This window comes from Oreochromis aureus, linkage group 22 (genome assembly GCF_013358895.1).
Source record: "Oreochromis aureus strain Israel breed Guangdong linkage group 22, ZZ_aureus, whole genome shotgun sequence".
Classification (NCBI taxonomy): Eukaryota; Metazoa; Chordata; class Actinopteri; order Cichliformes; family Cichlidae; genus Oreochromis; species Oreochromis aureus.
The window spans coordinates 12,980,125-13,002,499 of record NC_052962.1 but is presented as its reverse complement, the minus strand read 5'-3'; the positions used below and the strand labels follow the sequence as shown (position 1 = coordinate 13,002,499).

Sequence of the window (22,375 nt, the reverse complement as noted above, 5' to 3'; positions counted from 1 at the left end):
TTTTTGCCTGTCATCAGTCATCATTGTTGTTCTTCCTGTTTTTCCTGTTTCAGGTCATTTCCTCACGTATGATCTTGTTTTAGCCTGTCCTCTTTGGGTTTGCAATTTGGTTAGCCTTTTCGGTCTGGCCCTTGCTCATTTTGTCTCCCTCACTGACTGCCTTGAAAATTTTGGTCTAAAGATTAGTATTTTTTTGGATGGGTCAACTATCTTTAAAAACCCTGTGACTTGTGCAAATACCGAGATTCTCTCTCAGCACGATGCAGTGACGCCCCCTTGCTGTAACCTCTGTATCATATTACCAATACTCTGTCTGATGCTAATGGACAGGCTATGCTATGTCTTCAGACTCTCTGTCTCGAGGCAAGTAAATAAATTGACACATGCACAGTGGAGCAAAATGGCATCATGCATCATTCATTTCTGTAATCAGTGCGCTGTCAGTATATTTGTCTAATGATCCATAACGCATTAGCAAGCTTGGAATTGGGTCTCGGGTGAAGGGACACTGATAAAAAAAAAATTGCATTTAACGAATCACACGTGTTTGTGCACATTTTAAAAGAGTTGCAGCAATCAAACGTACACAAACTCTTTTCCTGGTCTGACTGACAGTAATGAATGTGATTTGGATTGTTTGGGTGCTCTGGGGCATCATTGCCACCGATATACTCTCTAGCAGCGTTGAAATGAATTAATCATAACTTTAGCCATTCCCCAAACTGCTCACTTATGACTGGCAACAACAACAAAACTGAGGCAATATGGGGCCACTGTACTCAAACGCAAATCTGTTTTCTGGTTGTTTTATTTATTTATTTATTTATTTATTTCAAAGACAGTTGTCTCGGTTTCCTCTGCTGTTACTCGTCTTCCTCTCCTCGTGTCCTGTGAGAAACGAACAGTTTTACAGCAATAAATGAAGCGGCCAAGCTTTGGCGAGGAAAGAGGGAGTGAGGAGAGAGAGGTTTAAGATGTGCAAGTGGAAGGTAGTGAGAGGCTAAGAGGAAAGAATAGGAGAGGGTGAAAGATTGATTAAGGAAGTGTGAAGGAAGAAGAAACACTCACTGTATCCACCTGCTGCCAAGGAATCGCCTAATGAGAACTGAGGGATCCTTAAGAGGGAAGGGAGAGAGAAGGAGGCACAGAGAGAGAGAGCGGTACAAATGCTATGAAAAATGGTGAGCTGTCAGGTGAGTACTGGAGGGAGAACCGAGCTTTAAGCGTTTTGCCCTGACCACAGAGAATAAGTTTGTGTGAGTGCACCCATAAAGATACAAGACGGTGAAGCATTGCACAGCTGCATCTGCAGCTGCACTACACGCATATTCAAAAATATTTGCAGTTCATGCGATCCTTAACAGACATACAAAGATGTAAGAGTGGTGCACTGTTCACTTGCTTGAAACCCTCTAGAGCAAGGAAACTGACTTTTTGCATTTCATTTCCCACGTCTCCTTGCCCTCACCCCTCCTTTTACATTGTTTTCGGCCTTCCCTCGCCATTCTTTTCTCTTCTGCTCACCGACCTCTGATTCATACTTTCTTAAAAGCATTACTGACGCCTCACTCTAATGTGCAGCGTGTCCCCGGGCGTGCCTTGAGCTGGCACATTCATTTGATTTGTGTATAGTCAGAATATAGTCTCAAATCCATTAAGACAAGAGATGAGGGTACTTGTTTAGGATCCAGGTGTTAGTGCGTGTGTCTGCATATTAGGGGGAAAATGCAAAAACATCACAGACATGTTGATAAAGTAAGGTATTACACACAAACTGTGTGAAGGCTTTGTTATATATAGAAACATTTGAGCTGCTTGGATTTTTACAATATCCATCAGCTCTGTATAGAGCTCCCTTTTTATTCCAATATGTGCCTTTCTAGTGTCACAGGCACCTAAGAAATACGTTCTAACACTATGAGGGGCTTAACACATTCTCAGATGTTCCACGAACTCTCTGAGGTCTAAGTCATTATCAGCCACGACCTTAACCCTATCCTAATACATTCTAACTCACATAATTTGAAACCTATTCACATTTTACCCCAAAATACAATTTGTCTTTCTCCAAACATTAAGTTCATCACCAGTGACTCCTTAGACAACACTTATCAGTAATCACTCCCATTATGAGTCGGACTCTCTGTCAAACTTTGCCCATTAAATATGCCAGGATGCATGCATTATCTATTTTGGTCAAAGCTAAACAGAAAGGTACTCAGATTATAAAGGAGACTTATGTCTGTAATGACATTGTAATAGACTTATGTGTATTTTGAAGTGCTTCCTTAAAGGGAAGAATGACCTTTTGGGTTAAATGGGACAGAAAAAAAATCAACTAGCCATAGTGTGTAAGACTGAATGGTTTTCTGTCTCTCTGTCCAGGGTGTACCCCGGCTCTTGCTAGTATAGGCTCCAGCACTGTAACCCTAAAATGAATAAGTGGTTAAGAGGATGGATGGATGAATAGATGAATGGATAATAGTCATAGAAGGTGATGAAAATAGGTTGTTGGGTGTGCATATTAACCCTTTTGTGGATGTTACATTTTCTGCACCCATGAGTGTGCAAGTATACAGTCCAAGTGATGGGAACTTCATTGTTACCGGATGATCACTGGGCATGTGTGTGACATCCTATTTGTTCAAACTTGGTGGATTTGTCCTTGAGACACACACCAAATGTGTACTTTAGGTACACTTGGAAATAGTATAAACTATTCTTATTTCTTGTATTTTCTACTGCACTGTGTCTAGCTCTCGGTCATCTCACTCACAGCCTGATAGAACAACTTTTAAACTGCGCATTAATGTATACCTGATTTCTTTTTGTGTAATCTCCATTTTGTGGTTATCACAAAACTTCATGGCGCTGTGGGATAAAGATGATGAACGGTATATACCATATGTAGAAAATGGATAGAACTGTTCAACTTTTTTCCCTCTTTTAAGCCGACAGAAATCCTCTATAGGGTATGTTTTCAGCGCCGAAGCCAGTGTTCTGTTAATAGGATCTAATTGGAAATGGCTGGTGTTAAGGAAGTTGCTTGGGTTGTCTGAACTTAATCCTGTAGAAATCCCTAAGAAGTTATTAAAAATCTGTGTGCAGTGTCCTAAATGTAGGACACTGATTCGCAAATGGAACTAAGCTTCTAGACTCTTTGGGTTTAGCAGTTGCCCCAAAGTTGAAAATACAGTAATGCAATGGTTTTGACAAAGGCTCCTATGTTAGGGGAAAAAATAGCTTAAATATTTTTTAACAGCATATTTTGTGTTCACCAGAGCCATCGAGCAGCTGTGACATTGCACAAAAGGGAAGTTTTTCCCCAATGTCATAATATTAGCTTTACCCGTATTACTCTTTAGAAGGTGAAGATGCTGATTTGATTCTATAGTGAGACATGGGCCACAAGCCTCGGTCCTTAAACATCATATGAAATATGAAGCCACCGACTGTGTATTGAAGACCTGTTTTCTTAGCTGAAACATTAAACTCACCTGGTTTGCCAACCATTCAATTGCGCCAGTGTGAACTTTTTTATCTAGCAGGTAGCACCACTCTAATGTGTTATTTCAGTCACAAAATCAGTGATCTTGGGCTAGAAATTAGACTAATGAAGAAAAAATGGTGAAAACAGTATAAAAATAGTTATATACCACTCTCATTACTGCAAGAAAGGGAAACTTGTCCAGCTTGGTGTCCTTAACCACTTGTGTGGTGGTTAATTCACTCAGCTTACAAAATACTGCTAAGCTTAAACAAATGGAAAGCCTTATATTACATATATAATGCTTTTACGCTCTTTACCTGCACCATCTATAGAAGGTGGTTTATTAGAGCCATTAAAACAAAGCAGGGCTGCTGTAGATTGTTCTGCAGCAACCGCTGTCTCTGCGGTCTCTCGTTGCAGTGGCCAGACCAGACCTGTCCTCTGCTGACCCACTATGAACTGGCCGTGCTGCTCAGCCCTGTGGGAAATCCTTGGTGCATGTCTGGCCCTAATTAATGCCCCTACTGCAGTCTCTTATTAGACGGAGAGATGGAGAGAGCGAGTGAGAGGGAGAAAGAGAAAGAAAGAGAGAGAGAGGGAGACAATTAAGTATTGATTATATTTGCATAAATAGCTGCAGTTGTTTAAAGCCCGGTATGACCCCACGTGTTAGCGCAGCACTCTCTGGGCGCGCATTGGGAGCAAAAATAAAGAGACGTAGAATGAGGGTAAAAAAGAGGTGACCGGAGTCGAGAGAATGCATGGATCTCCTGCAATGCGACACAGCCAAGGCTCTTTAATCGAGCCATCCCAAAGGCTATGCCACTACGTGTTAACTTCGCAATTTGAACCAATTATTGCCCCATTAGCGAGTCCACTGTATTAGGCTGGCAGAAGATAATAATGTTTTTCTGTTGAGCTGGTCATCAATATAATAGCTCGGATAAAACACCTGAGGAGGTGCACTAGTCACTTTAGTGGTACTCTCTATATCAGCGGTGGCACCTAATAAATGTGGCCTTTGTAATTGAGGGGAAACAGAGTGGAGTGCATGGAGAAAAGAAGAGAAAATAATTGCTGTTCTCCTCGCCCACGTTGCCCTTCTTCCTCCCTGCTGCTCGCGTCATGCACCCCCCACTCCCGACCCTCAGCGAGGTCAGTCCTGGTGACTAATTATTTAGGTGGAAGGACTACAAAAAGTTGTTGTGCAAGTACAAGTACAGAGTCTGAGAGTGCAAACAGTGCAAGTGTGGATGTGGGTGAGTGTATTATATGCATCTTAAAAGCGTCTATGAGGATGTTGAAATCTATTATTAAATAAGCTGAAGCCCACTGTGCAGTTTTAGGGGTTATGTAGAGAACAGTTGTTACCAAAGAGTGCTCCAAATGGCTCGTCCAGTTTATGCAGAGAGATAAAAGGAAATTGCAAAGTTCACATAAATGTTAGGATTTAGCTTTTTTTTTTGTAAATCATGACAATAATAAGTTTTTTGTTTGGTTGGTTTTTTGTTGTTTTTTGAATTTTCAATCACTGTAATTCCATGCAACTATCCAGATGTTTAAAAACATACACTGGAAAATGTAATAAATCAGAATATATCTGAAAAAGTAACAACTTAACGTCTTATAAGCATAGTAGTGGCAGATGCTGTTTAGCCCCCAACATCTCTGTAACAGTGCCATATGCCATTTTGGCATATGGCTCAATGTGAAATAAAGGAGAAGGTGTAACCTTTGGGTTCCTACAAACACTGAGCTTAATGTCCAGGAATAATTCAGAATGGGCATGATATGATTGTGTGTATGCATTAAGCAGCAAAATCATAAGTACAGTGATCAGCTACAACCATGATGCCACCTGTCTAAATGCATTGCATGGTTTGTCTTGTTCTGTGAGGTAGCAGCCATTGGGGAATGCCATGTGTACTGAAAATGAAGCCTTTGGTTGTATATGCACATATATCCCAGGACATTAGTGCTCCTAGCAGAGCGCCACGTTGTAATCAGATAATCAGTGTTATTCACATCACCATCCACTGCCTATAAAGTTGAGGCCGATCGTGTGAGTCACTTACTCAGAACCAGCTGCTCGTTTCTGTCGTATCTCCAATCTGTTACATACTTTTATCGTTGTTTTTAAAAACACTGAAATATATTCATGTGCTGTTGTGTTAATAAAGATCATGTCAGCAGCCTTGTCTCTTGCTGTGTCTAATTTTAATTTGATGTTTTTGCACTTGTGGGACACTATTATAACCTAGTACTATAAATAATTACTGCAGTTTGCGCATCACTGAGTATTAGATACAAGCATGATCCGACATAAAACAATTTCTAGTGTAGAATTCATTTCAAAGCAAATGAATGAATTTGCATTGAATATGTCTGGCAATGATTTCTTTTGCTGTGAGAGAGCTGACTTGAAGTTTCTCATTTGCGCTCTCCAGTGTATTTATGAATCGAGCAGTTTGTGTTACTGGAAAACGAGAACACAAAGCAGTGTGTGTGTGTGTGTGTGTTTCTTTCAGCACTGCTGGGAGTTTTACCTTCTACATGTGCACCATACATTAACCGTGTGCCATGGACGTGTTTGCGTGCGAGAGAGCATATCAGTCTGCGTGTTTGTGCACGAGTTTAACTTCATATTTTGCGTATGACAGTGCCAGCAGGGCTGATCAGTGTCCATGCTGAGGGCTTTGTCACAGCTGACCTATATTAGATGAAAGCAGCTGGATCAGTGGCCTACAGGGACAGCAAAAGAGTTGTGTTCTAATTATCTCTGCAGCTAGCTAGCGACACATCACACCCGCGCACACACCCATGTACACACACACACACTTTTTGCGACAAAATCAATGGAGGCTCGTGAGAGCATCTGCCATGCTCTGCTTGACGAGTGACAGCAGCACATCCTCCATGTAGGATTGGCAAAAATACACCGCCTCCTGTCACACGATGCATGTTAAAACCATTTTGTGATGACTTGGGTCTCTGAATGCTACACTGCATGACACTGAGTAAAATATCATTACCAGGTGATCACAGCGAAAATGATTTCATACTGTTGCCGTGTCCTTTAGGGATTGTTAAAACACATCCAGTGCCTCGTTGATGATTTCTCTTATGGATTTAACTGTGTAAATGTTGTGTGCATATTAGCTGCTGTTGCCATGGAGCACCAAAGTAACACATGCCGACGGTGTGCATTAGCTATAATGAGGCACAGACTAACAGGAGGGGGGGGAGAAAGTCCCAGAGAGGTATTGCTAACAGCTAGCAGTACTCACTGTACTCATGCTAATGCTAATGGATGGGTAATAAAGCATGCACAGCCCTGTGGCATCCTGTAATACCACCACAGTTAGCTTGCTAGCATTTTATGTCACACAGACAAAGTATCCTATTTTCCTGTTGGCGTCTTATCGCACACACAGCTACACACACATGTTCTCCCATCAGGTGACACAGTGTTACTTTGTGTAAGCCTCGGTGTGTTTCTTTTCTGAAGTTCAATGATTTCACAGTTTCTGCTGCTTTTAGGAGGTAATTGGATGCAGCACACACTCAATTAAGCTGTTAGCCTCTGAGTCATCCCCTCCTCTTTCTTTCTCTCGTTATTGTCCGTATCTCTTTTCCATCCCTTTATTTCCATGGCTAATTTCACTCTCTCTGCTGTTATCTCGTTCTCCTCTTGTCATATCCTCCTATCATCCACCCATTCGTGGCTCCAGGGCCTGGCATTCCTAACAGGGGAGCTGAAGTGTTAGTTAGGCAGCCAGGGGAGCCTTCTTGTTTTGGGACCGACAGGCACATCTTCCACCACATTGCAGGCACCGCCGGGGACCCATTTACAGGTCGGAGCTTATGGGGAGGGGGTGCTTTTCCCATAACGGGGAGAAGGATGTACTGTAGAGAAATGGAGCTAAATGCTTCCAGCCGCATGTGTTAGATCTGGCGCAAATCTGCATGTGAGGTTTTTATTTGAGCTTCCCTGATGTTGTTTTTCCTTTGTCTCTCCCCCTGTCTGCAGAGTGACTGGGACCGAGTTATTTTTCCATCCTTTTCTGCCTATACGCATGGAGCACCATTTCCTGATGAGACTGTGGTAAGTAGAAGGCAACAGCACAATCACACATGAATGTAACTCCTGCAGCTACACGTCACCTGTACCCACATACGAATCCCACTTCTGTCTTCTGCGTCCTTGAAATCCATCCCTCGGGGATTAACCCACGTCAGTGAAACAGCTCAGAGAAAGCGGGATTCTGAAGCATGCCGCTCACTCTCCTGCATGGCCTGCCTTGTGTTTGATCTCACATTTGAGGCAATATTGACTAAGTCGCGTCTCTGGAGATGTTTGCTGTTGTCGACCGTCATGGCTGAACACTACATACAACAGTTTAAGCTGTCACTACCCTGCGTGGGTTGGTTGAGAAACATCGACATGACAAAGTTGCCATACTGTTGGCCTTGCATTTTGGAAAGAGACTGATGGCAAGAGGAAAATAGAAACAGTAGATGGAAAGATGTCAAGACAAGTACAGACTGGCACAGTAGTAAAGTAAAAAATAGCTGGCATGACTGACCGATCGTGCTGGCCCGAGGATGTACTACTATTCTTAGCTTCAGTCTCCTCTTTTTTTCTCCATCTCCCCTCACTTTCTCCTCCCTCCTTTCTCTTGATTCGCTCTTGTGACGTCAGCACTCTACAGGCCATCTGGTGTCTGGAGGTACCCTGGATCTATCTACTCTTTCTCTGTAATTGGCTAAAACCATTCAACGGACTTCCATCTATCTACCTCCCAAACATTTGTCATTTTATTTATTTATCCTCTCTGTTCGTTTGTTTAGCCTTCGTCACCTCAGCTAATACAGTTACACTCCTCTCTTTTTGACCATTGTTGGATTTACCATGTTAATGAAATGCTGAAGCTTTCACCTAATTACAGCTACAGAGAGGGCCACTTAGAGGCTAAGTGCCCTGTGTTTGTGCATTTTATCTGATGTAATACAAGGCCAGGATGTGATGGGATGTTCTATATAAGTAAAATTACACATGCATCACATTGTTGCTGTCAGAACCGGAAACTCTCTGCAACATGCCTAAAATGGCCTTGTTCTGTCGCCATATAGCGTTATCATTCCTGTCATTGTCATCTGGGTAAATATATATTCTGACAGATTTTGTGTGCTCTGCCTGAAATAACACACATTAGAAAATAATACACAGGTTGGACACCAAAAGTAGTCTTCTCTGCTATGAATACAGATCGACTTCTATGGTCACTGAATGATCATTGTCATGGCATAGCCTCTTACCATAGGGTCTATTCAGGTAATTCAAGAAGTTCTAAGATGGTTAAGATGGTTAGTCAATCAATCACAATCAAGAACACCCATTATAATGATAATTCTCTTTTAACTCTTAGTCTCTGCACAGGCGTTTTTACTTATGTGGTTTAGATTTTAGGAAAAGTTGACTCTACCTAAAAATTGATTTAGTCACCTTGACGTCCCCCTTTGGTTTGCTTTCAAATTTTAAAGTTCATTTGATGTCTTGGTTTTTCAAAACATCAGTGATGGATCTTCTTATTAAGAACCCAAGGACTTTGATTGATACACTAGTGACTTGTCAAATATATCCACACCTCAGATCTAACCTGTTTATCATCTATTTAGGCATTTACTTTGTCAGTTACAGTGGGTTCATCATGTAGATTATGTGTGCGCCTGAATGCATTTTTTAAGAAGGCTTAGGGTCCATAGAGTGGATAAATGCTTTATTACTATCTTATTGGACAACTGTTGAAGCCATTATCCGTTACTGTATTGCTACATGGTTTGGCAACCTTTCTGTCAAGCTCAGATCCCAAGTTCAAAATTAAAAGTGCTGGAAAGATAGTTGGCGTGCTCCTGTCATTTTCCCTTCAAGAGTCAGCGATACAGCAGGGTCTGAAAGTTACTGAGGACAAAAATCACATCTTTAATAAGTATCAGGAAAAAGCTTTGGGGCACCAAACTTTAAGTTAAATAGGTATAAATTTTCTATTGCCAATATCGGCTAATTATTCAATTGTAATTAGGGTAAAACTGTAAATGAGTGTTTGTATGTGTGTTTTATGTTTCCCTCAGTTGTCCAATTTAAATTTCTCCGAAGGGACACAATAAAGGCTAATCTAATCTAATCTAATCTAATCTAATCTATTTCAGTCTAAAAGAGAGCAAATAAAGGAACTTTAGGAGTCACCCCCCTGCTGGTCATTCAAAGGAATGCAGGCTTGCAGCCCTCGGCATTGACTACACTTTTCAGTATGAGAGGATACTTCCACCTTATAAATTCTGTTCTTTTCAGTGGCTTTGCTTTACTAACACATCCAAAACTGTCCTTGGAGTTTTCTTTCAACTTCTGGTAGATTCTCATTCAGGTGTCAACTGACAAAGTGGGGCTGGAATACATTAACAGAGCACAGCATCTGTGCTTTTCCTGCTGGTATAAGTCAAAATATCTACTGCAGAAAAAACCAAATTCACACGGTCAAAGTTAAATCGGAGACCATAAAGTACATTTAACAACATCAATTCCATGAATAGATAAGAGCACATTCGCAAAGTAGCATATGAAAGCACTGACAGAGTTTGTGGCCATGTGTAAAATGAATTTTGTGGTGTGAATGAAAAACTTTTTCAGAGTTCTCTTTTTGGCCCAAGGCACTTTTTAGTGGCTGCCTGATGGGAGTAGCTGTAAGGAGTGGTGAAGGAGGTCTACAGGGCCCTTAGTAATGGAAGCTGTGAGGGTCTGAGAGTTGGGTTTAAGTGGTGCTGGTGATTTTGGTTGCATGCTTGATTATTCCTGTGAGCTTTTTCTTGATTTCCACTGTGAAGAAGTTGCAGCAGGATGCTGTTTCTTGCGCTGTACCCTAGGGACTAGGCTGGCATTCAAGAACAGCTGGAAAAGCTGTTCCACCCCTACAGTTTATATAAAAGATGGATGTAGCCACTGTGATGTCAGCGATTGGTTAGTGAAGTGCCATCATGAGTCCTCGACTTTGTGTGTTTTTGGCTTCCGCATGTTGGTTTTGGGAAATGGGGAGTGACGAGTAAAGGCTGGACTTGGCTTTGGCACAAATAAAAAATGCATGCTCATTGGCTACTAACTTGGGGTTGACAATTCATTAACCTTCAGTAGTGGTCAGAAATGGGAGGTTTGGGCATTGATGCAAACTTCTTGCATCTTTACTTCTTGTCTTGTAAAGTTTATGTGCATTTCAGCAGCAGTAATTCTATCAGAGTCACGTCGGGCTTTCCTCCCTTAGTAATGTTATGTTTTTGTAATTTGAATGCTATAACTAAGGACTTCCTCTTGACTTTTCACATTAAAAGTCTTGCTGCCTTCCATTTATGGGCATATTTAATGGGAGAAAGTGTTGAGTTTTGCTGGTTATGCCTTGACATCAATTAGAATACAGCTTGTGACTACGTGTTTCACTGACAAGTCCACATGAAGCTTTTAACTGATAACTTGTGAGGAGTATTTTGCAGAGATGAGTCACTTTCCTCCATTTTTCTCCCTCACTCACGTCTCACTTCTGAATGGTTATAGGTGTGTGTGGCTACACAGGCTTTACTGCGTGCATGCGTGTGCCTGTGCGGCTCGTGGATCTGTGCCCAGTCTTCCCGCTGTGAGCATATGGTTTCTGGGAGAGTAACTTCAAACAGCAGCTTTTTGTAGCACTGAAGGACAGCATCTCATTAGGACGTGTGCAGTTTGGTGTGTGTAGCTGCAGACAGAAGCGAGCCTGCATTAGAGCAGGTTATCAATTTAGTTTTTTGATTATCTGCAGTGGAGCTTATCAGGAGGAGATAAGAGAATTAGTGCGAAAATCATTTTCCCTGAGCACTCCTGCATCCCAACGTTGTTCCCAGCAACAACGTACGAGAATAAAATCATCCCATTTTATGTTCTAATTTCTATATTTCTCTCACTGGTGCATTTTTTTTCTTTTTTTGTTCAGATAGGAATCTTTCTGCAGTTTTTGGATGATAAAAGTTTTTTATTATCGCTCTTCTTTATCCAACATGCACAAGAAAGGGACGTTCATCAAAGGCAGAATTTTCTGTTTAATGTTATTCAAAAGAAATAAAAGGAAAATGAAATATACAGAACAAAAATAGAGTCTAGTGCAGAGCAATACTGCAAACCTTGGTATTGATCTGATGCCAGGTAAATATTGCAGATACCCATACCAATGTTTTTAACCTATAAAGACAGTTTATGAGAGCGCAGCGTGTTATGATTTATGAGCCAAATCATCATTAATTTGCAAATCTTGAACACATTTTAATAACTACTAAATCACACCCTTCAGCTTTTGGGTGTTTTTGGAGACTGTAATGTAAATGTGCCTGTCTCTAAACATGTTGGGTCAGCTTCTCTCATTTAAATGTACTAAAGACTATAAATAAAATAGACACATTTCATTTCCAGAACAATTATTAATCTAACACAGGTCAGTGGGATACATATTAAACCTTAAGAATAAAAATAAAGCATCAATCGAAAGAATACCAATTCCAGCTTTGGTTTTGATATTATTGATATTTGGATCGAGTCCAGGTCGAGAGAAAAGACAACCAGAACCAGTGGCTGTATTCAGTCCAGAAATCAATGAAAATTATAAACTGAACTATTATTTTCCATGTCTCGATCTATCCGTCTTTTTTGCCCCCTGGTCTCATTCCCACCCTCATTTACTCTCTTTATCTCCCGCCGGATGATTTATGGATATCTTTCATCAATGCTAAAAGCAGCGCTCGTCTGTTCTGAACTACTGAAGACCTGTATCATAAGATGAAAGAAAAAAACGGAGAGACTAGAGTTAAAGGCTTGCAGCCTATGTAATGCGTTTGTCTGCGTGCAAGTGTGTCACAGAAGAAGAAAAAGAGCGATGAAGTCGAGAGACGACAGGCAAAGGGAGGCAGAGACTGTCTCAGCCGTCACATGATTTAATCAAAGCCATCCATCACATCAGGATAATTAGACAGCAGCATGGATCGCACGGCCAGAGCCCATCAGTTAGAACGCACGTACACACAAACGCGTTCACACCCATCTGTACTTCTATCCAGAAAACAAGAGAGGGGGGACCCGGCACAGTCAGCACTGTATCCATTCAGGACTGTCATAGCAAAAACATGTTGGCACAAAATTTAGACATAATAACTCAGCGACAGACAATGGGGAACGGTTTGAGCGAGTCGGCCTAAGTTGGTCTCCATTAGTGGGGCTTTCAGTTCTTGATGGCTAATTAATTGTGCAGAATAAATGCTGGCAGTCAGAGAACTCTGCACAAAGCCAGATAATGACCAGAGTTCACGGCCTGACTGCAGACAATGTCGACAAAAAAAGTCAGAAAGTGTCATTTATGTCTTAAGACCTGTCCTACAATAAGAGGAAAAAAACTGAACAAAACTCTGCTTACTCCTAATCTAGCTTTCCATTGTGTTTTAGATTTTATGATAAAACCTGTACACAAAAAAGGCGTAAAGCTTTAAAGCCACACTAGTGGGAATTATATGATAACATGTGATGCAAAAGGACTTGTATTAACTTGTATTAACAAACCCTCACATATTAATCTTCCGAATCTGTTTTGGACCTATTGCCCTTAACATTATATGCTGTAGTCGAGTCTCTGCACTTTAATCACATAATTTCGAGCAGCAGTGGGTAGCTGTTTCCACTAAATGGGTCTAAAAAAATTAATCTACATTACCAAATGTCAGGCAGACTAAACACAGAGGAGCCTTTGGCCTCTTAGAGATGGTGTTTTTTTGTGTGTGTGTGTTGTTTTTTCAGATGGCAGTGAAGTTTAAATAGAAAATGCGAACGTGACCCCAAACAATGCTGAATTGCCCACATCAGCTTCATAAATCACATGGCCTCTAGCCAAAAAAATGCCTCGTGGCTTAAATAATTTCCTCTTTGCTGTGCTTTGAAATTTCCTTTTGTTAGTGACTTTTGGTTTGGTTTGATCCATGAAATACATTTCCTGAGCCTTGAAAATAGCCTTTGTGTTGCAAGGCAACATCTGCTGCTTAAATAGTGCGGGCCTCAAGGGTGTTTAAATTGTACCAAGTATAAGTATTGTAGTTGAGAGAGAAAGATTAGTGCTGCTGTTGTTAACAGCTACTATTATCACTTCAAAAGACTTTTCTTTCATCCTCCAAACATTACAGTTGAGCTTAAGGTGGATTTGGACTTTGGACTTTTTATTCAAACTCAAAAGAACAGAAGCCGAAGATGTTTGTCGTAGTATGGTCACACCAAAAACAACATACTTCAAAACGCTCTAGGTAAGCCTCACCAGTCTTTACTTCCTGTTAAATGCTGCCACATTGATTTTGAACTGTGGACTTACCAAATGTGAATGTCCACCTTCCAGCCAGTTCACCTTTTTCATGTGACTTAACATCAGTATGGGAAAGGCAAAATGAGGCCTTCTTCCGCTGTCTCACAGTTATTTTTAGCAGTTTTGTTAAGCTAAAGGTCAGACAGTAGTCATATCGGATGGACTTGCGACTATCCAATCAGGTTTTCGCAGCTGCTAGCAAAAGGTAGAGGAAAGCACTGCTTGAAAATCAACTCAAATAAAAAAATGGATCACCATTAAATTTGCTTATTAGTGCTTACCATTGCTCTGGCGATGAATCCTTAATCTCCTAATGGCAGCGTTACTGACCCAATCAAATCAAAACCCTTTCATTCTGGATTTTCGATACAATTCATCACCACGTGGAGCTCTGGCAGAAACATTAAGCCTTTCTGTATGTCTACTGCAAAATCCCAGAACTTGCAGTGGAAATGTATTAAGGGAACCAGAGTGATCCTAGCTTCTAGGTTGGCAATCCTTGGTGTACTCTATAATTTGCCACTGTTGCTTTTGAAGCTTGATGTGCCTTCAGTGTAACGCCCCCCCCAAGAAAACCTAAAATAAATGAAATCCTGATGGGTTGTTAGTCCTGTGATGGACTGGTGACCTGTACAGAGTGTACCCAGCCTTTCAACCTATGACAGCTGGGATAGGCTCCAGCTCCATCATGATTCTAATTGGATAAGCAGAAGAAAATGGATGGATGGATCTTGATGGCCAATTAAATCTGTTGTTTGATACAATCAGTGGAAATTTCCATGAAGTTTTGAGTGTCTGTGTAACATCTATGCATTTATCTATATGGTAATCTGTAGATACAGTCTATGCTATTGGAATCAACTTTCTAGTAATGCCCAAATGCGCATCAGACCAACAGATAAGACTTGGTGCTAATATGATTTCTCACTCACGTCCTTTGTTGCAGATGTGTTGCACCTTCACATCGCCTTTATTAAGCCTTGCTTCCTCCCTGCTTTCTGTCATGCCCTGAAAACTGTTGGAAGCCCTTTCTGTCTTTACGCAAATTGTTTAATGATGCTCCTACTAAAGTGCTTTCTTTACGTTTGTTAATTGTTGATTTTAATAAATCAAACAAAAAGGAGCACCGATGCCTTAATCCTCCTGTCAAAAGAAAAAAAAATAATGATTTAGCCAATTACATGCAAGTCATGTGATAGGTATTGCAACTAGAGATTAGCACTAATCCCTTCAAGATGTATTTTTATTGTCTTAGCTCATAATCAACCAACAATGTGGCTTTAACGCTCTGAATGATCCTGTTTTAATGGTAATTTTAAGTTTGCATTGATTTGTTGTGGGGGAGTGCAGTGGATTTATGGGCTCTCACAGGAATTTAAAAACAATATAGACTAATTAATGTGTGCCTACTCTAATAAATGTATGCCAGCGCCTGTAGACTGGCTGATCCTGCGTGATGACAGTAGGCTCTGCTCTTGCTGCGCGCACCGAGAGGTCGTGCCCTTTTTCTTTTATCTCTCACATATTCTCATTGATCTCGCGACCAAGTTGCAAGAGTGCGGCGCTCGGATTAGAGTTTTTCCTCTTGTTCTTTCTACCTCACCCCCCACCAAGCTGCGACAACCCTCATTTTCTCTTTCCCTTTTCCCTTCTCGAGGAAAAAGGCTGCAAAAAAATAAAAAATATCACATCTTCATTTGCCATTATCACCTCTATCTCTTCTTCGGATGCAGCCTTTCACACTGCATTTCATTTTCGCTTGTGACCGAGTTGTCGGTGCAGGTAATAAGATGGTTTGAGCAGAAAACAGAATAGAATTGTCACAGAAACGAGCTTGTAACAACAAATAGATTTATTCAGCTATCTAAAAGAAACTGAAGTCTGTTTCATTTCTGATGTCTTTTTTTTGTTTGTTTTTTATCCTCACATGCATAAAACTCACTTGATCACCGGTTTACTCAAGTAAAAGAGTGGGTAGATTCTTGGATATCATTGCCATTGCAGCAGTGAGCAAGTGACTGGATCAACTTATGAGCAACACACACCTCGGCTTTTGAGGGCTTTCTTAAAGCTGAACATAACACTGTTTAATTTGGGTGCAACTCCTTGTCGCAACCTAGGTTTTAATATTTTCGTGTTTGCCACCACGACAAATGAAAGGCGGAGATGTGATATTGCAGCTGCACAGAAGAAACGTCCCAGAAGTTGCCAGGCAGAAAAAAATAAAGCTGAACAGCAAACTTATCATCTCTTTATCTCTTTTTGCCGACTCAAATAAGGAACTAACACGACTCTAAAGTAGCTCTCACAAATCCAGACTCTGACGAATGTCTGTATCCTTGGACCATGTTTGCATTTGAAATTTGAAATCTATGTTAAAATAACATACGTGCTCTATATCTGGAACAATATAGAGAGTGTGAATGATTTGCTGAGGTTAAAAATGGCACATTGCAGCTATGGTTACCATGGTGAAAGCAGCTTATAGCAGACAAGGCCTGTCAAGAGAATGCAGAGAAAGCCCTGCGGTCATAGCCTTGAACATGTCCAATGTACACTGTGCACGTAATCAGCGTGGCCGGACTGCACGCAGAAAACTGACACAGACGGAGCACACTGAGTTTGATGCGCACACACACATACACCCTGACTGGTGGGTTTCAGCATTGTGCAGCATGTTGTATGTCACATTAAACAGTTGTGCAAATTTCAAAAGACAAGACCTGCGTTCAAGGATACTGTGTTAGCCAAAATGAAGTCTCATACAGCCGGTCAGGTCCAGCCCACTGAATAGCTTTGAGTAGTGTGAAAATTGCTGAGAAGAGGAGCATGATTTTTGGACTTTTCACTGAAGTGTAAAGAATGGATCACATCATGAGAGTGGTTATCTGAGCTGTTAATTTCATCCAAGACAGAGGTCTGAATCACTGTCGCCCGTGCAGCCTTCTTACCCAAATCACACCTGAAGTAAGGTGGTCAAGCAAAGGGGACCGTATCCATGTGCGTTTATGATTTCTTTGTTTGCAGTCTCACCGAATATTGGAAAACTACACTGTAAAAAAAAAAATCCTAAAAAACCAGTAATATTCTGGCAGCTGGGGCGCCAAAATAATACCAGAAAATAACAGAAAATAACTTTCTCATAACAGTTATTTTCAGTAATGACAATACAGTTTGTTGCCCTAATTTTACATGGGATTTTGCCTTTTTCAAGTGCTTTTAAACATTAAATTAGGAACATTTTAATGTGATTAAACAATGAAATTACCTATAAACCAGGTCAATGAATGCGGCAATATGAATAATAATACTTAAATGTACAGAAATATACGGTTAACAGTTGGTTTAAATAACAATAATGGATTGCATTTATATAGCGCTTTTCGAGACCCTCAAAGCGCTTTACAATTCCACTATTCATTCACTCTCACATTCACACACTGGTGGAGGCAAGCTACAGTTGTAGCCACAGCTGCCCTGGGGCGAGGCTGCCATATCGCGCCATCGGCCCCTCTGGTCATCACCAGTAGGCGGTAGGTGAAGTGTCTTGCCCAAGGACACAACGACCGACACTGAGCCAGGGCTCGAACCGGCAACCTTCTGATTGCAAGACGAACTGTCAACTCTTGAGCCACGATCGCCCTAAATAACATTAATTGATGTAAAAAAAGTTTATAAGAATCATTTTATATATTTTTCCATAGTATTACATTTGAATTTAACAGTTCAATCTTTCAAATAACGGACAAATATTTGTGAAATTATGATACATTTGTGAATGTATTTTAACAATCTAAATATGCATATGTACAGACAAATATATTTAAAAAACAAGAAAATTATGTTTTATTACATTTACAGTGATTTTATGTTATTTTACATTTGAAATGTAAAATCACAGTCTATTTATGTAAATGTAATGATATTCTAGAAAAACAGTACAAAACTGTAAAATACACAGTAAAATACTTTTATATTACATTTCTTTTTTACAGTGTAAGACATATTGCTTAAATTACACTTTTTTTTCTTGACATCGAATAAGCTGGTCATTATATAATAATGTACTTCCAGTATGTGTTGTTTTACTTGTCTGGCCAACATGAGGTAATAATGCGATCTATGAAGCCCATTAACTATGAAAACAACAACCCACAGTCATGAAAAACTAAGTACACCACCGCACTCAGTATCTTATAGAACCACATTTAGCAACAATAATTTCATTTTCTGTCTGACTTTATCAGTCTCTTATATTGTTTGGCAGGAATTTTGCACCAGTCTTCTGTACAATGTTGTTTTAGTTCACTGAGGTTTCTTGGCATTCGTTCATACACGGCTCCTGTAAAGTTAAATTTAGTTCAATTTTTCAATTCAGCTTTATTTATATAGCACCAAATCACAGAAACAGTTGATTCAAGGCACTCATTTCAATCAGGTTGTGAAATATTTTGTAGTTTTGCTGTCATGCTTGGGATCATTGTCCTGTTGCATGACCCAATTCTGGCCAAGATTCAGCTGTCCAACAGCCTCACATTTGACTCTAGATTCACAGTTGTCTTTAATGTTTTCCACTTGTGAATAATCTTTCTCACTGCAGAGATAACACTTATCTGGGATAACACTTCCCAGATTGATGGGCAGCAACAATTGCTTCTCTGATAATATTGCTGATGTTTTTTCCTACTTAGCAATTAGTTAACACACACACGTAAACATGATCAAACATACTTGCTCAGGTTCAAATTGAGCATCAGAATTAAGAGGAAAAATAGCCCAAAAAAGAGAAAATAAACAGCGAGCAGCAGTTCTCTGGTTGAAAATGCCTTGTTGAAGCCAAAGGTCAGAGTTGATAGAAAGTAAATAACCAGTCAATACAACCAAGGTATGCAGATGAGCATCTCTGAACCCACAACACATCCAACTGCAAAGCTGATGGGCCACTCCTGACAGTTAACAACAAGAATCTGAAGCCACAGTTCACAAAGGTTCCCCGAAATTGGACAATAGAAGATTGAAGAAACGTTGCCTTGTCTGATGAGTCTCGATTTCTTCTGCAGCATTCGGACGGTAGGGTCAGACTTTGCCATTAAAAAAATGAAAGCATGAATCTGTCCTGCCTTGTGTCTACAGTTGAGCTTGTTGTTGGTGTAATGGTGTGAGGGACATTTTATTACCACAGCCTACCTGAGGGCTGTTTGCCAACTGTGTATTTAGAAAAAGATTGTTTCCGTCTTCTGATGCCTTCTTCCAGCAGGATAAAACGCCACTGTGAGTTCACTGTATTCGAATGACTTCCAGTGTCACCAGATCTCAACCTAATCGAGCACCTTTGTGATGTGATGGAACAGGAGTGTCGCATCATGAATGTTGCGCTGACAAATCTGCAGCAAATGCATGATGCTGTCATGTCAGTATGGACCAAACTCTGAAGAATGTTGAATCTATTCCACGAAGAACTAAGACAGTTCTGAGGGCAAAATGCAGCCCCTCTCAGGCCTAGCAAGGTAAAAATTAATAAAGTATCGATTGAGTATATATTAGCTCTGTATACGTCTCTGTATATATACTGAATTGTATTTTATACAGGCTTTTAGTAGTAGTGAAACTGTATAACTCAGTCTTCAATTCCTTTCAATGAAGAAAAAATGAAGAGAATATCAAAAAGAAGGTTTAGGATTTCTGTAAAGACACGACACGTGACAGAGCACAGAGGGTAGGGTATGATACGTGAAATCCACGAGTGAGCCACCTGCCAACCTGGCACTTGACTTTCACTTATTTTACATCCCATCACTTTCCACCACTGCCACATTTGTCCTCCCATATCCTCTTTTCTCTATCCTCATTTTTTTGTGTGTTCTTTGTTCCCTTGACTATGCTTTGACACTCCAAAGCTCTGCTCCCCTCATTAACTCTCTTTTATGAGGATGCAGATGACAATAATTGGTTTGAAAACAGGAGACAATGGGATACAAGGATTATCCCCGGCTCACACCCACCACCTCTAGCACCCCACGAGGACAGTGCAGCTCTGCATCCTCCCTTCGACTTTCTGTCCATGTCTCTCTCCTGCAGCTCTTTCCTTTTACACGTCTTTTGTTTCATCACTGTCCTAACTCCTTCCCCCTCATCTCTTCTTAACCCTTTTCAAACTTTTTTTCTTCGCTCTCTGGATCTTTCCCACATCCTAATGTCGCCCTCTGAGAAGAAGCAAAACAAATACAATATGTATAGGAAAGTGTGCGACGCCTGAGTATTTGGATGTATGCTTGTATGTGAATAAGTGCCTGCTTGTATTCCTCTGCGTCTGAATAGGGGCAGGAGGGGGTGGAAGAAAAGGAGGGAATGAAAGGTCAAAACAATCATACTGCTGTTATTACTACCATCCTCGCCACCTCCATTACGTCCACTGCCCACGACCACTGATAACGACGAAGGGACAAGGCTCCTGAACTCCAAAGATGGCAGGGTTAGCCATTCTCAGTGACTGATATTTCTGTATTACTTGTCTTCATCTTATCTTGAAGATGTGTATAATTCCTGCGCTGTTAGGACTGTATTTCACTTCAATCATATTATTATGTCTGATTTTTCTCTTGAAGACTGTTTCCAAACCCTGAGACTGAGGTCAGTTTATTTGGGATTGACAGACAGAATTTATTGGCTTTGTTAGGAGTGTGAAATACCTTTGCACACCAGGCTGTCCACCCCGGAAAGTTCCATCAGAGTCCCCTTGGTGATGGAGGAAAGGGGGCGGATGCTGCATCACTGACTTTGGACACCATATTGTAAAGGAGGTGGTGATGGAAAGGTGAACAACATGATAAAAAGAGAGTTAAGAAGGTTTGGGAGTGGGAATAGATGGGTTATTACTATTATTAATATTAAGACCATCACCACCTGCAGCACTCCCACTACAAAGCATCAGCAGCAGTGGTAGTTCAAATAAATAGCTGCATTAAAACAGATAATGATAACTTGATAATATTAACAACGACCAGCAACCACCAACGGGAGTTATAATATTATAATAAAATAATTACGCACCAGCAGTAATAAATAAATATGAGCGACATAAAGACTGAATTAAATTAACATAGACTGGACTTGATTAATTTGAAAAGAAAAAAAAAGCCTCCCTTTATTTTTCAAACTCCTTCTCCCCTCTTCCCTCTCTGTATTTTCTCAGGGAAATAAATCATGCGTTCCTGCCAGAATTAGAAGTGACAATCACACAGCCATGCACACCGGCAAACAGAAAGAGAGTTCTGTGAAATGATAATGGCATCTGATTAAACACTGTGACTAATGCGATGTCATCTTTCCAAGGAAGCCTTGAACCTGTGACAAAGTGTTGGAGGGTGTGTGTGTGGGGCGGGTTGCAGAGGGTGGGGGTGAGGCAAAGACAGTGAGAGAGAGGGTGGGTGGGTTAAGAACACAATGGCTGCGGAAAGTAAGATATAAGAAAGAAGAAAGTAAAGGCACACCGTCATCCTCGACTTCACCTCATGCAAAGTGGAAGAGAAAATGTCAAGAGTGGTCGTCCCGCTCCTTCTCGTCGCTCTCCATCACTGTCTTTTTCCCTGTCGTTTTGTCCCTGCGTCTCCTTCTCCCCATCTGTTCTCTCCTCATTTCTGCGTCCTAAAGTCACTCTCACCGTAGCCATGGTTTATCCCTCACTCCATTTCTCCTTCCTGTATTCTCTCCATCCCTCCCTTCCAGTGAGGGCTCTCAGGTTTCAGCTGTAACTGCTTTAGTGCACGGGATAATGGTCTGTAATTCACTTCCAGCTCCTCTTTGCTGGTCAGAGGCCCACTCATGTACAAGCAGAGAGAGGTAATCAGTAATCTGTGTGTGTGTGTGTGTGTGTGTGTGTGTGTGTGTGTGTGTGTGTGTGTGTGTGTGTGTGTGAGAGAGAGAGAGAGAGAGAGTGTGTGCGTCTGATTGTGTGTATGAGGAGAGTCCTGTAGCGTTTGTATTACCTTTTCAGCCACACTGCTGTGAGTGTGTGTGCTTCTTTCTCCTCGATTGCATTCATACATGCACATTTATACATTTTCTGGATGAATGAAGCTGTGTGGGGATGTTACGTAACCCCATGTAAAAATTAAATGCCCCTAGTGTGTAAATAATGAATACACACACACACACACACACACACACACATTCTCTTGGTTACGAAGAAGTAACTAGGAAGCAACAGCCCCTCTGCCCCCCACATAACCCACTGTGGCACCACAGAGTGAGACTGCCCTGGACTATGAATAATAGAGGGATCCCATATGTGTCAGCTTGTAAAACTAGATCACCAACTGTGGGCCCAAGGAAGTTGGGTAGGCTCAGGGGTGCCCTAGGGCCTCTAGGGCCGGGGTTTAAGGCTAAGCAGGACCAGGCACAGTGTCCACTGTGTGTTGCCCGCCTCGGGGTGACACACAAAGTGGGGACTGAAACAGCCTGGATGAACATGGCAGTA

General features: G+C 41.0%; 1 protein-coding gene across 1 annotated transcript in view; it reads left to right on the top strand.

Moving 5' to 3' along the window:
* The window catches only part of dlgap3 (discs, large (Drosophila) homolog-associated protein 3), a 93,116-nt gene that overhangs the window by 14,745 nt on the left and 55,996 nt on the right, over positions 1-22,375 (top strand). Inside the window, exon 2 of the mRNA XM_039605131.1 lies at positions 7,521-7,595. The gene's annotated coding sequence lies outside the window, so the exon portion shown is untranslated. The remainder of the gene's footprint in view (positions 1-7,520; positions 7,596-22,375) is intronic.